General features: G+C 39.5%; 1 long non-coding RNA gene and 1 pseudogene across 1 annotated transcript in view; one reads left to right on the top strand and one right to left on the bottom strand.

Moving 5' to 3' along the window:
• Positions 1-1,258, top strand: LOC111141055 (annotated as a pseudogene).
• A 675-nt stretch (positions 1,259-1,933) lies between these two features.
• The window catches only part of LOC111140901, a 98,682-nt gene continuing 89,140 nt past the window's right edge, over positions 1,934-11,475 (bottom strand). The window contains exons 3-4 of the long non-coding RNA XR_002640173.1: positions 3,075-3,153; positions 1,934-2,036 (exon numbers count right to left, since the gene is read on the bottom strand). This is a non-coding gene — a long non-coding RNA (uncharacterized LOC111140901). The remainder of the gene's footprint in view (positions 2,037-3,074; positions 3,154-11,475) is intronic.

Below are 11,475 nucleotides of genomic sequence, written 5' to 3'. Positions count from 1 at the left end.
ATGCAAAAAGCAATAAAGATCAATCAGTTCAACTCCATTAATGTTTGTTGAACTTAGAGGTGAGAAAGAATATAATGAACTGAATCAGAAAATTACAGCAAAGTAAAAGGTTAAAGGGGTACACCTAATTGGACTGAAATTCCACAAAGTTGGGAAAAAGGTGTTCTGAAATGGCAATGGGGAGCTTGAGATACATAGAAAGACAGGCAAAGCCAATGCTCATAAAGTATAGTAATTATGTCCTATAAATTTGCCATGAACAGTGAATTAGTGAACACTAGGAAAAACACAAGATTGGATTCTTGTGCTCCTCTAGTCACGTTTTTAACAACCAATCAATACATAACCTTGTTTTGAATTTTTTTTAAAGATACTTTTGTTCAACTTACGAAGCCAGAAGAGAGATGTGAGGGATCCAGTGGCCCTTTACTTTCTGAGGTCTTTGGAGGACTTAACACTCCCCAGTTGTCACAGGATTCAGAGACTGACATGGTCCAGCTGGTGGTTAACACAGCTGCTGCTCCTTTGGGTGGGGGCAGCCGCAGTATCGGCAGCCCAGCCCAGGACTGAGCTTCTCAATGTCTGTATGGATGTCAAGCCCCGCAAGGAAAAGCCAAGGCCGGAGAACAAGCTGCGTAAATCAATGCAGCCCCTGGAAGAAGAATCCCTGCTGCTTTGCCATCACCTGGGAAGCCCAGAACGGTATTTCCCACCTGTACAGACTGAACTGGGACCACTGCGGACAGACGGCACCTGCTTACAAACAGTACCTCATCCAGGACACCTACCAGTATGAGTGCTCCTAACCTGGGGCTCTAGGGCCAGCAGGTGAGCCACAGCTGGCACAAAGAGCACGTCTTGAATGTGACCCTATGTGAAGAGAGCTGAAGAGGGCTGTCTGCACTGCTGGGAAGGCTGCCACACTTCCTAAATCTATGAGAACAACTGTCACAAAGGCCAGGACTGGATATCAAGGTAAAAGTGGTACCCAGTGGGAGCTCCCTGCACCCCTTCCATTTCTCCTTCCCAGCACCTGCCACTCTGTGCAGTGAGATCTGGAGCCACTCCTACAAACTGAGCAGCTACAGCTGAGGCAGTAGCTCCTGCATCCAGATATGGTTTGACCCAGCCCAGGGCAATCCCAACAGGGATGTGGTGAGGTTCTATGCTGAAGCCATGAATGGGGCTGGGCTCTGCAGGCTTTGGCCTTTGCTTCCTGCTCAGCCTGGCCCTGATGCTGCTCTGGCTCCTCAGCTGAGCTCCTTTTATCTTCTGATACCTGACCAGCCCTGCCCTATTCAGCTCCATAGCTCCCAGTTATTCACTTCCTGTGCCTGGCCCAGGGCAGAGGTGGGAGCATCTGACTGACAGTTTGAATAAACCAGACACCCAACATGTAAAAAAACAAAACAAAACAAAATAAAGAGACTTCTGTTTAAAGATACTTACTTAGTACACTGATGCAACAGCAGTATAACTATATAACCATAACTATAGCAGTATAAGTATAGCCCCAATGAAGCTAATCTAACACAGACACTTTCTCTGTAAGGCACATTACAGCCTTCTTGCACTTAGGAATACTGAACAGCACTTCAGCCCTATAGATGGGAACTATTTCTTTTTTCAAAGATTTTATTTATTTGTCAGAGAGAGAGAGAAAGCACAAGCAGCGGGGAGCTGCAGGAGAGGGAGAAGCAGGCTGAACAAGGAGCCAGTGTGGGACTTGATCCCAGGACCCTGGGATCATGACCTGAGCTAAAGGCAGGCGCTTAACTGACTGAGCCACACAGGCAACTGATAGAGGACTATATTAAACAGTGAAATCACTAACAAAAAGCATAAAAATGTGGAAAATATGCCACTAAACAGACCACAAAAAGGACACTTAAATACAGTACAAGAGCTGAAAGAGAGAGTCAGAATAGTTACTTTGTTCAGCCTCAGCTGGAAATGTGCTCGTTAGGTGATACCAATTTTTCACCACTCCACACCTGCCCATGAACGGCCACTAAAGCAGGGTACTGACTGGGGGGCTACAAATAACCTTAGTAAGTGAATTCATAAATATGGAGTCTTTGAGAATCGACTGAATATACACAATCTGTGAGAAGGACCATGTGAAGTTCTGAATGAAATGGGCAAGAGAGTGTAGGGGGGGAACCGTGCCTGCAAGAACTTGCTTTGTGACGAATACCCAAGGATGAAGGAAATGAAAGGAATATTTGGAATTAATTGACCCCAACATTTCAAATAAAATTCTAGTGAAAGTTCTTTTGGAGGTTTTCATGCTTTGACCATTGTCTGCCATACCATCGCAGTACGCTGATTAGGCCTGGATATGAGGGTATAACCAACATGTCCAGACATCACTGTATCCCAGATTGTCACTTCCCTAGGATAATTCCTAGAAATGAATGTGGGCTAATATTGAGTCACAAATGAGGTTGTTGATGATAATGTGACACTGTTTGTCATAGGGGTACAATATTTGTTAAATTATGTTTTATCCATAAGTTATTATTATCCATAAGTTATTATTATCATGTGTCTTTGAAATATCTCCTGGCTTACATTACCAATTCCCACCTCTACCTCTACCCTCCCTCACCAAACCAGATCAGCCATCATCAAAGAGAGGTAAGAGAAGGTGAGATTTGATCCTAAGACAGGTATAAAAGTGAGCCACCAGCTCAGAGTTCCTATAGAGTAAAGAGGATCACACTGCTCCCTAGTAAAACTTCTCCCTAAAACTGGGGTTGGGAGGAACTTGTGGGGAAGGGAGGGATACAGAGATTTGAAATAAAGTTGGAGAAGTATTTAATCCATATACCTTGACAAAATTTAGCATGCAGAGCTATGATTTTTACTAAAAAAAATAAGTTGACTAAAACTTGACTAAAAGACCAAGTTGACTAAAAGTTGACAAAATATCAAAGACCACTGAACTTAAGTATTATTGCACATGTCTGGGTTTAATGTTGATAAGCGGGCAATGTATGGATAAATAATAAAAATAAAGACACACATAATGCATATATTATGATGTGTTCCAAAAAATTTATTTTTCTTACCTTAATTTCATCAAAATCACTAGTTATTTTGTTATAAATAAGCCTTTCTCATGCTCTGTATCATATTGCCAGTAAGGATCTAAAGGATTAAAAATAAAATAAAATTTATTCGAAGTATACAAAATTTGAACATACTATCATCAAAATATATATATCAATTGTGCAAAATCAAAAACTAAAATTAGTTTTTTCAAGATTTAATTATTTATTTGAGAGAGAGAGAGAATAAACAGGAGGGACAGAGGGAGAGAATCTCAAGCAGACTTCATGCTGAGCATGGAGCTGGACACAGGGCTCTCTACCTCACAACCCTGAGATCACGACCTGAGCCAAAACCAGGAGTGGGAAACTTAACCAACTGTACCACCCAGGAGCCCCTAAAATTATTTTTTATATCTGTTTTCAAATGTAATCTTTTTTCTAAACTGCCAAAAATTACCTATAAAATTAAAAGGCAATATACAAATTATAATTAACAAATACCAATTTAAATAAAATTATAATAAAGTTGAAATTTTTATGGAATTTTTAAAAAACTTATTAAAACTCTATTATGTATTTTTCAAAAATAGAACTACTCACAAGTCTATCAAGGCTCATTTATTGCTAATGTCAACCACAGGCATCGCATATATTTTATCTGGACTCTCATACATAAAGTTTAAAAGTAATATGAATTGCTTAATATTGCAAAATATCCCTCAGCTACCATGGACCACTGTTTAAAATATTAACCTAATTTTTAAGTAGAAACACAAACTGGAATAGAAAGAGAAACAAGAATAAAGATGGTTAGCAGTACTGGAAAGTGATTAATTCATTATACAGGAATTTATCACACTTAGGCTAAGTTAATTAGCCTGTCCTTTCACCTACGAAGTTCCGCAACTACATATCCTCTCTACACATCAAAGCAGTGTCGATAACCACCATCAACAGCCCATAACCTTCATGACATTTATTTCCAGGGCTTCAGGGTAAGTGACAAGGAGAAGTGTATCTGGGACCTGAAAGGTGTTTGTCACTAGGGTAAATGTTTGGATGACAAGTTGCTCTACCAGCGTTGAGTGTTGGATCCCAAATGACACTACTTTTTTAAAGTTTGTGATATCTGGGTCCTCTACACACAAGATCCAGAGCAGAGGCCCCTCTTGCTCAGGTCCTAAGAGAATTCTATAAGTGTCAGGGAGTCAACAGGTCATCTAGGATCTACTGAAATCAAAAGAAAAAATAATTACTTCAAGCACATAATCATAATGAGAGAGCAGTTAACAGGGAGTCCTGTACAGAGGTAAAGACAGCTGTAGCAGGGTGGGAAACAAAAATAAGGAAGCCTTTCTTTATCAAGCTTCTGTTATAATACAGTCTTAACACAAATAACTGGGACTCTGAGTTTAGATGCCCCTTTTATTTTTCATGATACTCCTCAATTTTGATTTCCCCTAAGTTGGTAAAAGTATGGGTCAGAGAATCACCTACTATATTAATTAATGTTTATCAAGGTATAAAGACAATAAAACCTGTTTTATAACTAAAAATAAAATATATAACATAATGAAAATGTAAACATCAAGGCTGCAGGGCTCTAGAAAGATGGGAGAAGTCCAAGGCTTAGTTCTTACTTTGGCTCCTTTGATCAACTTCAATGCCTGCTGTCCAAGGCTATTAGTCTATAAATTAGGTTTTGCGAGTAAAACAATGAATTTTAACTGAGGCAAACAAAACCATAATGCTCACTAAATCTTCATCACCAGTAAGGACAAGTTTATACCAAATATCCTCTTAAAAATTAAAAAACAAAAACAATTCTGGTTTCATCATTTCTCAATCTCTCGCACTCACTCTACTCTTTCTGTGGAAAGGGATGCGGGAATAAAAAACTCTGCCCTTAATCTGGATCATATACTTCTACTAAGAAATACTATAGGAAATAATAATATAAACTACCACTTAATAAATATCTATTATGTGACAAAATAATCCAGCCAGATAGATGGTAATGTTCACCTTATAGAAAAGGACTCAAAAGCTGAGAGAGAAGCTCAAGGTGACTCAGCTAGGGAACATGGGAGAATCTGGGTTCAGAGCCATTTCTGTCCAATTCAAACTGCCTTATCTTCGCCAATATCACAAACAACTAAGATCTCTTAGTATCTACCAACGCTGTGGACATTATTAGTTTTTGCCAGTATTCTATATACGGAAAAGATGTTTGTTTTTCAGCAAGCCTTACACTCTTCCAAAGTTTGCTACTCTGTAAACTTCAAGTATAAACAGGTAAGTAAGTACCAGAATACCACTAAAAAGTGACTGGGAAAATAAGAGGGATGTTTCTTGAACCACTCTGACCACATCTGCTCTTCAAATTCCTGCAGAAGAGGAGACTGGCTTCCACTTCTGTCATGGACATCCCACCCCCGGCCATGTACTCCAACCATCCAGTGACCCCGCAGTGTTCTGTAAAAAGCAGATACATAATATCAAGATGTTAACCACTTGGGAATTTTGAGTTTCAGGCACTGGGTGAGGAAACAGAATTGATTTGCATGGCTTAGCTTTAAAATTTGGGGCTCCAGTGGGAGAAGATACTTGCCAATGACATATCCGATAAACGGTTAGTATCCAAAATACATAAAGAACTTATAAAACTCAACACCCAAGAAACAAATAATCTGGTTTAAAAATGGGCAGAAGACGTGAACAGACATCCCTCCAAAGAAGACATCCAGATGACCCACAGACATATGAAAAGATGCTCATCCTCACTATCAGGGAAATGCAAGTCAAAACTGCAATGAGCTATCACCTCACACCTGTCAGAATAGCTAAAATCACCAACACAAGAAACAACAGAAGTTGGTGAGGATGTGGTGAAAAAGGATCACTCATGCTGTTGATCACTCATCAACTCACTGTTGGTAGGAATGCAAAATGGTACAGTCACTGTGGAAAACAGTATGGATGTGCCTTAAAAAGTTAAAAACAGGGCAACCCTTTCAGGTTCCCTACCTCTTTGGGAGCTTTGTACTATTACTTCACTACCGCTCAATAAACCTTGTTTTGCTGCCCACCACCCTGTCTGGTCTACCTCTTCATTCTTCAAAGCAGCGTGACCAAGAACCACCAGCACTAAAGGAGAAGGAAATCCTGTAACATTGCCAGCCTCCATAGTTGCTGGAGCTAATCCTTTATATTATACCTCTTAATATACATATGTATTATATATTTACTAAATATGTGCTATATATATAATATCCAAATGGCTCTGTTTCTGTGGAGAACTCTGATTCATACAGTGTCCTTTACCTATGAGAAATGTATATTCCTGGTTGTTTCTGAGATTTGTAGCAACAAATACCTTCTTTCTGTTTCTTTTTTACTTTGTCTTCTCTGGTTTTGGCCTCTCTTTACACTAGAATGTGGTTTGAAAAAAAAAAAAAGGTTAAAAACAGAACTACCCTATGATCCAGCAATCACACTACTGGGTATTTAGCCAAAGAATACAAAAACACTAACTCAAAGGGATACATGCACCCCTATGTTTCCTGCAGCATTATTGACAATGGCCAAATTACAGAAGCAGCCCCAGTGTCATCAACTGATGAATGGATGAAGAGGGTGTGTGTACATATATACAGTGGAATATTACTCAGCCCTACAAAAGAATGAAATCTTGCCGTTTGCTGTGACATGGATGGAGCTAGAGAATACGATGCTAAGTGAAAGTGTCATCAGAGAAAGACAAATACCATATGATTTTAGTCATGTGGAATTTAAGAAACAAAACAAATGAGCAAAGGGGAAGAGAAGAGAAAGAGAGACAAATCAAGAAAGAGACTCTTAATTGTTCTGAATAAATTGAAGCAGAGGGGAGTGTGGGGATGAGCGAAACAAGTGATGGGGATTAAGGTGTGCACTTGTCCTGATGAGAACCAGGTGAGGTACGGAACTGCTGAATCACTAGACTGTACACCTGAAACTAATATAACACTGTATGTTAACTAATGAATTAAAAACTTTAAAGAATAAACGTTATTTTTTAAAAGCTGGGGCTCCATCACTAAATCTTTGAGTTACAAAATAATTTCAAAATGTTGCCAGTCTATCCACTATGCCATGCCAAAAACATCTTCAACCACACTTAATATTCTAAAATTTTGTTTCTCGGGGTGCCTGCATGGCTCAGTTGGTTGGGCATCGATCGGCTTTCACCTCAGGTCATGTTCCTGGAGTCCCAGGATCAAGTCCTGCATCAGGTTCCCTGACCAGTGGGGAGCCTGCTTCTCGCTCTGACCCTCCCCCTTCTTGTGCTCTCTCTCTCTCTCTCAAATAAATAAAATCCTTTTTTTTTTTTTAATCTTGTTTCTCGGGCACCTGGGTGGCTCAGTGAGTTAAGCATATGCCTTCAGCCCAGGTTATGATCCCAGGCTCCTGGATCGAGTCCTATGTCAGGCTCTCTGCTTAGTGGGGAATCTGCTACTCCCTCTCCCCCTGCTCCTCCCTCCTGTTGTGCTTGTTCCCACTGTCTCTCCCTCAAATAAATATTTTTAAAAATGAAAAAAAAATTTGTTTCTCAAAAGCCTTCCAACACTCTCACTATATGGAAATACTCATTTTACTTTAATCTCCCTTTTTCGGTCTTTTGTAACAATAAGAAATAGCCTCCTTCCTGCAATTTCTTAAATACAGGAGAGGGCTTTTCAGCCCCCACTTCTAGTTCAGCAGTACATGTGCTATCATTTCAAAGTGGTTCATGAAAATCTTATATAATAACCCATATTTTTAGGGCACCCTGGGTGGCTCAGTCATTAAGCCTCTGCCTTCAGCTCAGGTCATGATCCCATGTGGGACTGAGTCCTGCACTGGGCTCCCTGCTCAGCAAGAAGCCTGCTTCTCTCTCTCCCACTCCCACTCCCCCAGCCTGTGTTTTCTCTCTCTCTCTCTTGATCTCTCTCTGTAATAAATAAATAAAATCATTTTTAAAACCCCATATTTTCTGGGGAACTTGGGGTTAATTTTAATCTTAAAGGCATTTTATTAATCTCATAAATTATAGCAAAATCAGAAATAAAACCTATCTTTTAACTTATAGTAAATTCTCTAAGAACAACCATTCATGTTTACTAATAATTTTCCAGGAAATTTTAAAACAAATGTCTGCTTTTGGCACAACTAATTTTTTAAAACTATAAAAATATATATGCCACAAAATACCACAGGTTTTAGGACACACTCTTGTTACCATCTCTACAAGATGACAGAAAGTGACATTTCTAATACATCCTTTAAAACGCTCCATCTAAAGAACCTAGAAGTCCATCAACAGATGAATGGATAAAGAAGATGTGTGTGTATATATATACAATGGAATACTATGCAGCCTTCAAAAGAAATGAAATCTTGCCATTTGTGATGACACGGATGGAACTAGAGGGTATTATGCTGAGCGAAATAAGTCCATCAGAGAAAGACCATTATCATATGATCTCCCTGATAGGAAGTTGAGAGGCAAAGTTGGGGGTTTGGGGGGTAGGAAAAGAATAAATGAAACAAGATGGGATCGGGAGGGAGACAAACCATAAGAGACTCTTAATCTCACAAAACAAACTGAGGGTTCGGGGGGAGGGGAGTAGGGAGAGGGTGCTGGGATTATGGACCTTGGGGAAGATATGTGCTATGAAGTGTGTAAACCTGGCGATTCACAGACCTGTATCCCTGGGACTAATAATACATTATATGTTAATAAAAAAATAAAAAATTATTTTAAAAAATAATAATAAATAAATAAATAAAATGCTCCATCTAATGTCACTGCTACTGCTGAGATTTCTGACTCCTCCTTTCTGCCTTTTCACTGGCCTTCAGATCCTACTAGATTCCAGAGCTGGATATTCTGTGCGGTGATTTCAACTCTAGGAGCAGCTTGTGAAATGAAGCCATTCATTGTGCAGTAGACAAATAAGCCAAGAAGGGGGCGGGGGTGTTAGGCTTGGAGAGGTGGCTCACACAGCATCTTGTGACAGAGAAACAAACACAGAAAACTAATCAAGGAAACGAAGAAGGAAAACCTGTACAGGATGAAAAAAACAGCAATAGCACTAGAAATTTCCAATAGGTAAGAAACTGGGAAATAAACTTCTAAAAGGCTAAAGAAAAATCTTGCAAATGTGTTTTTCAAATGTTCATGTTAATCCAGTTTTAAAATGGAAGACCACTAAAAATTAGAACTGTTATGCTTTCAGGCCTAATTATACCAAATGTCTTCTGGCTTATGTGATCCTACAAACAATCCCACAGCTTTAGAATGCACCACTGTAAGAAAATTATCAAAAGAAATCATCAAATGGTAGTACTGGCACAATGCAGTTTCAATTCCTTTTTGTTTATGGGTTTGTAAATAAATTTAAGAATCTGGTATACATACTTTTATTGACATAGTGTAGCTCTCCTTTCTTGATACATTTAATACACTGTTATTTTAAAGAATCAAAAAACTCAACATCCCTATAATGACAAACTCAGTGATTAATCTTCACAGAAAATTAAAGTCAATTCAGACAATCTGTGTTGGTTTGACTTTTTTTTTTAAGACTTGATTTATTTATTTGACAGAGAGAGAGATCAGAAGTAGGCAGAGAGGGGCGCCTGGGTGGCTCAGTGGGTTAAGCCGCTGCCTTCGGCTCAGGTCATGATCTCAGGGTCCTGGGATCGAGGCCCGCATCGGGCTCTCTGCTCAGCAGGAAGCCTGCTTCCCTTCCTCTCTCTCTGCCTGCCTCTCTGCCTACTTGTGATCTCTCTCTGTCAAATAAGTAAATAAAATCTTTAAAAAAAAAAAAAAAGAAGAAGAAGAAGTAGGCAGAGAGGCAGCATCGAGAGGGGGAAGCAGGCTCCCTGCTGAGCAGAGATCCCCCGCCCCCCGCCATGCAGGGCTGGATCCTAGGACCCCAAGATCATGACCTGAGCTGAAGGCAGAGGCTTAACCCACTGAGCCACCCAGGTGCACCTCTGTTGGTTTGATTTTAAAAGTAACTGCCAGGGCACCTGGGTAGCTTAGTGGGTTAAGCGAATGTTTTCAGCTCAGGTCATGATTCCGTAGCCCTGGGATCAAGTCCTACATCGGGCTCCCAGCTCCATTGGGAGTCTGCTTCTCCCTCTGACCTTCCCCCCTCTCATGCTCTCTCTCTCTCTCTCTCTCAAATAAATAAATAAAATCTTTAAAAAAAAATAAAAGTAACTGCTAGGTTTTGGGAAATGAAATGTGTACATTTTCCAGTAACACTTTATATGGACTCAGGTAATTGTCAACTTCCAGAAAAAGCAGATAAACCATCTCCAGCAGAGAAAATCAAAATACATGCAATGAATGAATGGGTGAGTCAAATGTTATCCCCAAATCTTAAAACAGCACACACATTTCTACAATAGACAGATGTGAAATTTTATTTATATATTTACTTATTTATTGGAATGGGTGAATAGTCAAATAGGAGTTTGCATGGTATAGAATAACCAGCCCAATTATTATTTTTAATTTTCTTAAAGATTTCATTTATTCATTTGAGAGAAAGAAAGCAAGCAAGAGAGCACAAGTAGTGGGGAGCAGCAGAGGGAGAGGGAGAAGCAGACTACCCACTGAGCAGGGAGCCCGATGACCTGGGGCTCGATCCCAGTATTTTGGGGACCACCACCAGAGCTGAAGACAGATGCTTAACGTTTGACTGAGCCACCTAAGTGCCTCCCAATTATACTTTTTAATAAGTCTATGAAAGATGCTTCTTTCTTGATGCTTCTTGTGGTTGGTTAATATAGTACTTTGTTCTTAGGGAAAGCTCTAAGATGTGTCTTTACGGACCTTCTAGTTTTACTTGTCTTCATGGAACACAAATGATTAATTTGATTGATTTCCTTTAAAATTAAATAACCAGTAAACTAGAAATACTGCTTTAGGTATGGCTTAGAAAGTAGAAGTCTTCCTCCTGTCTCTGCTACCAACTATGCAACCATAAGCAAGTCACTGGGTCTTGGTTGCTATGTTTTTAAATCAAAATTAAAGTATCATTCCTATCTAGAATACATGACTGCTAGAGAGATCAAGTAAGACAGCCCACCTTGTCAACACTTAAATTCTTGAATAAATTAACGAATGAGATAGTACTTTAAATTGTCAAGCCCTAAAAAATGCAAGATGTTATTTGCACAATCTGTATTCCTAAAGGTTTAAGGAAAAGGAGAAAGAGTTCCATGGGGGCATGCTCGCAGTGTGGCCCTGATCTATTTTGGGAACCCCACATGAACACTTGTGTGTGCAGGTGTGTGCAAAACTTCACTTTGCCCAAGGCCACAGACTCCCTGAAGTTATATTAAGGAAACTGTTTATAATATAAAATAATTAGAAAATGTT

Source organism: Enhydra lutris, unplaced genomic scaffold (assembly GCF_002288905.1).
Source record: "Enhydra lutris kenyoni isolate GAN:26980312 unplaced genomic scaffold, ASM228890v2 scaffoldscaffold5, whole genome shotgun sequence".
Taxonomy (NCBI): Eukaryota; Metazoa; Chordata; class Mammalia; order Carnivora; family Mustelidae; genus Enhydra; species Enhydra lutris.
Note: the sequence above shows the minus strand (reverse complement) of the source record. Positions and strands in the feature narration are given on the sequence as shown.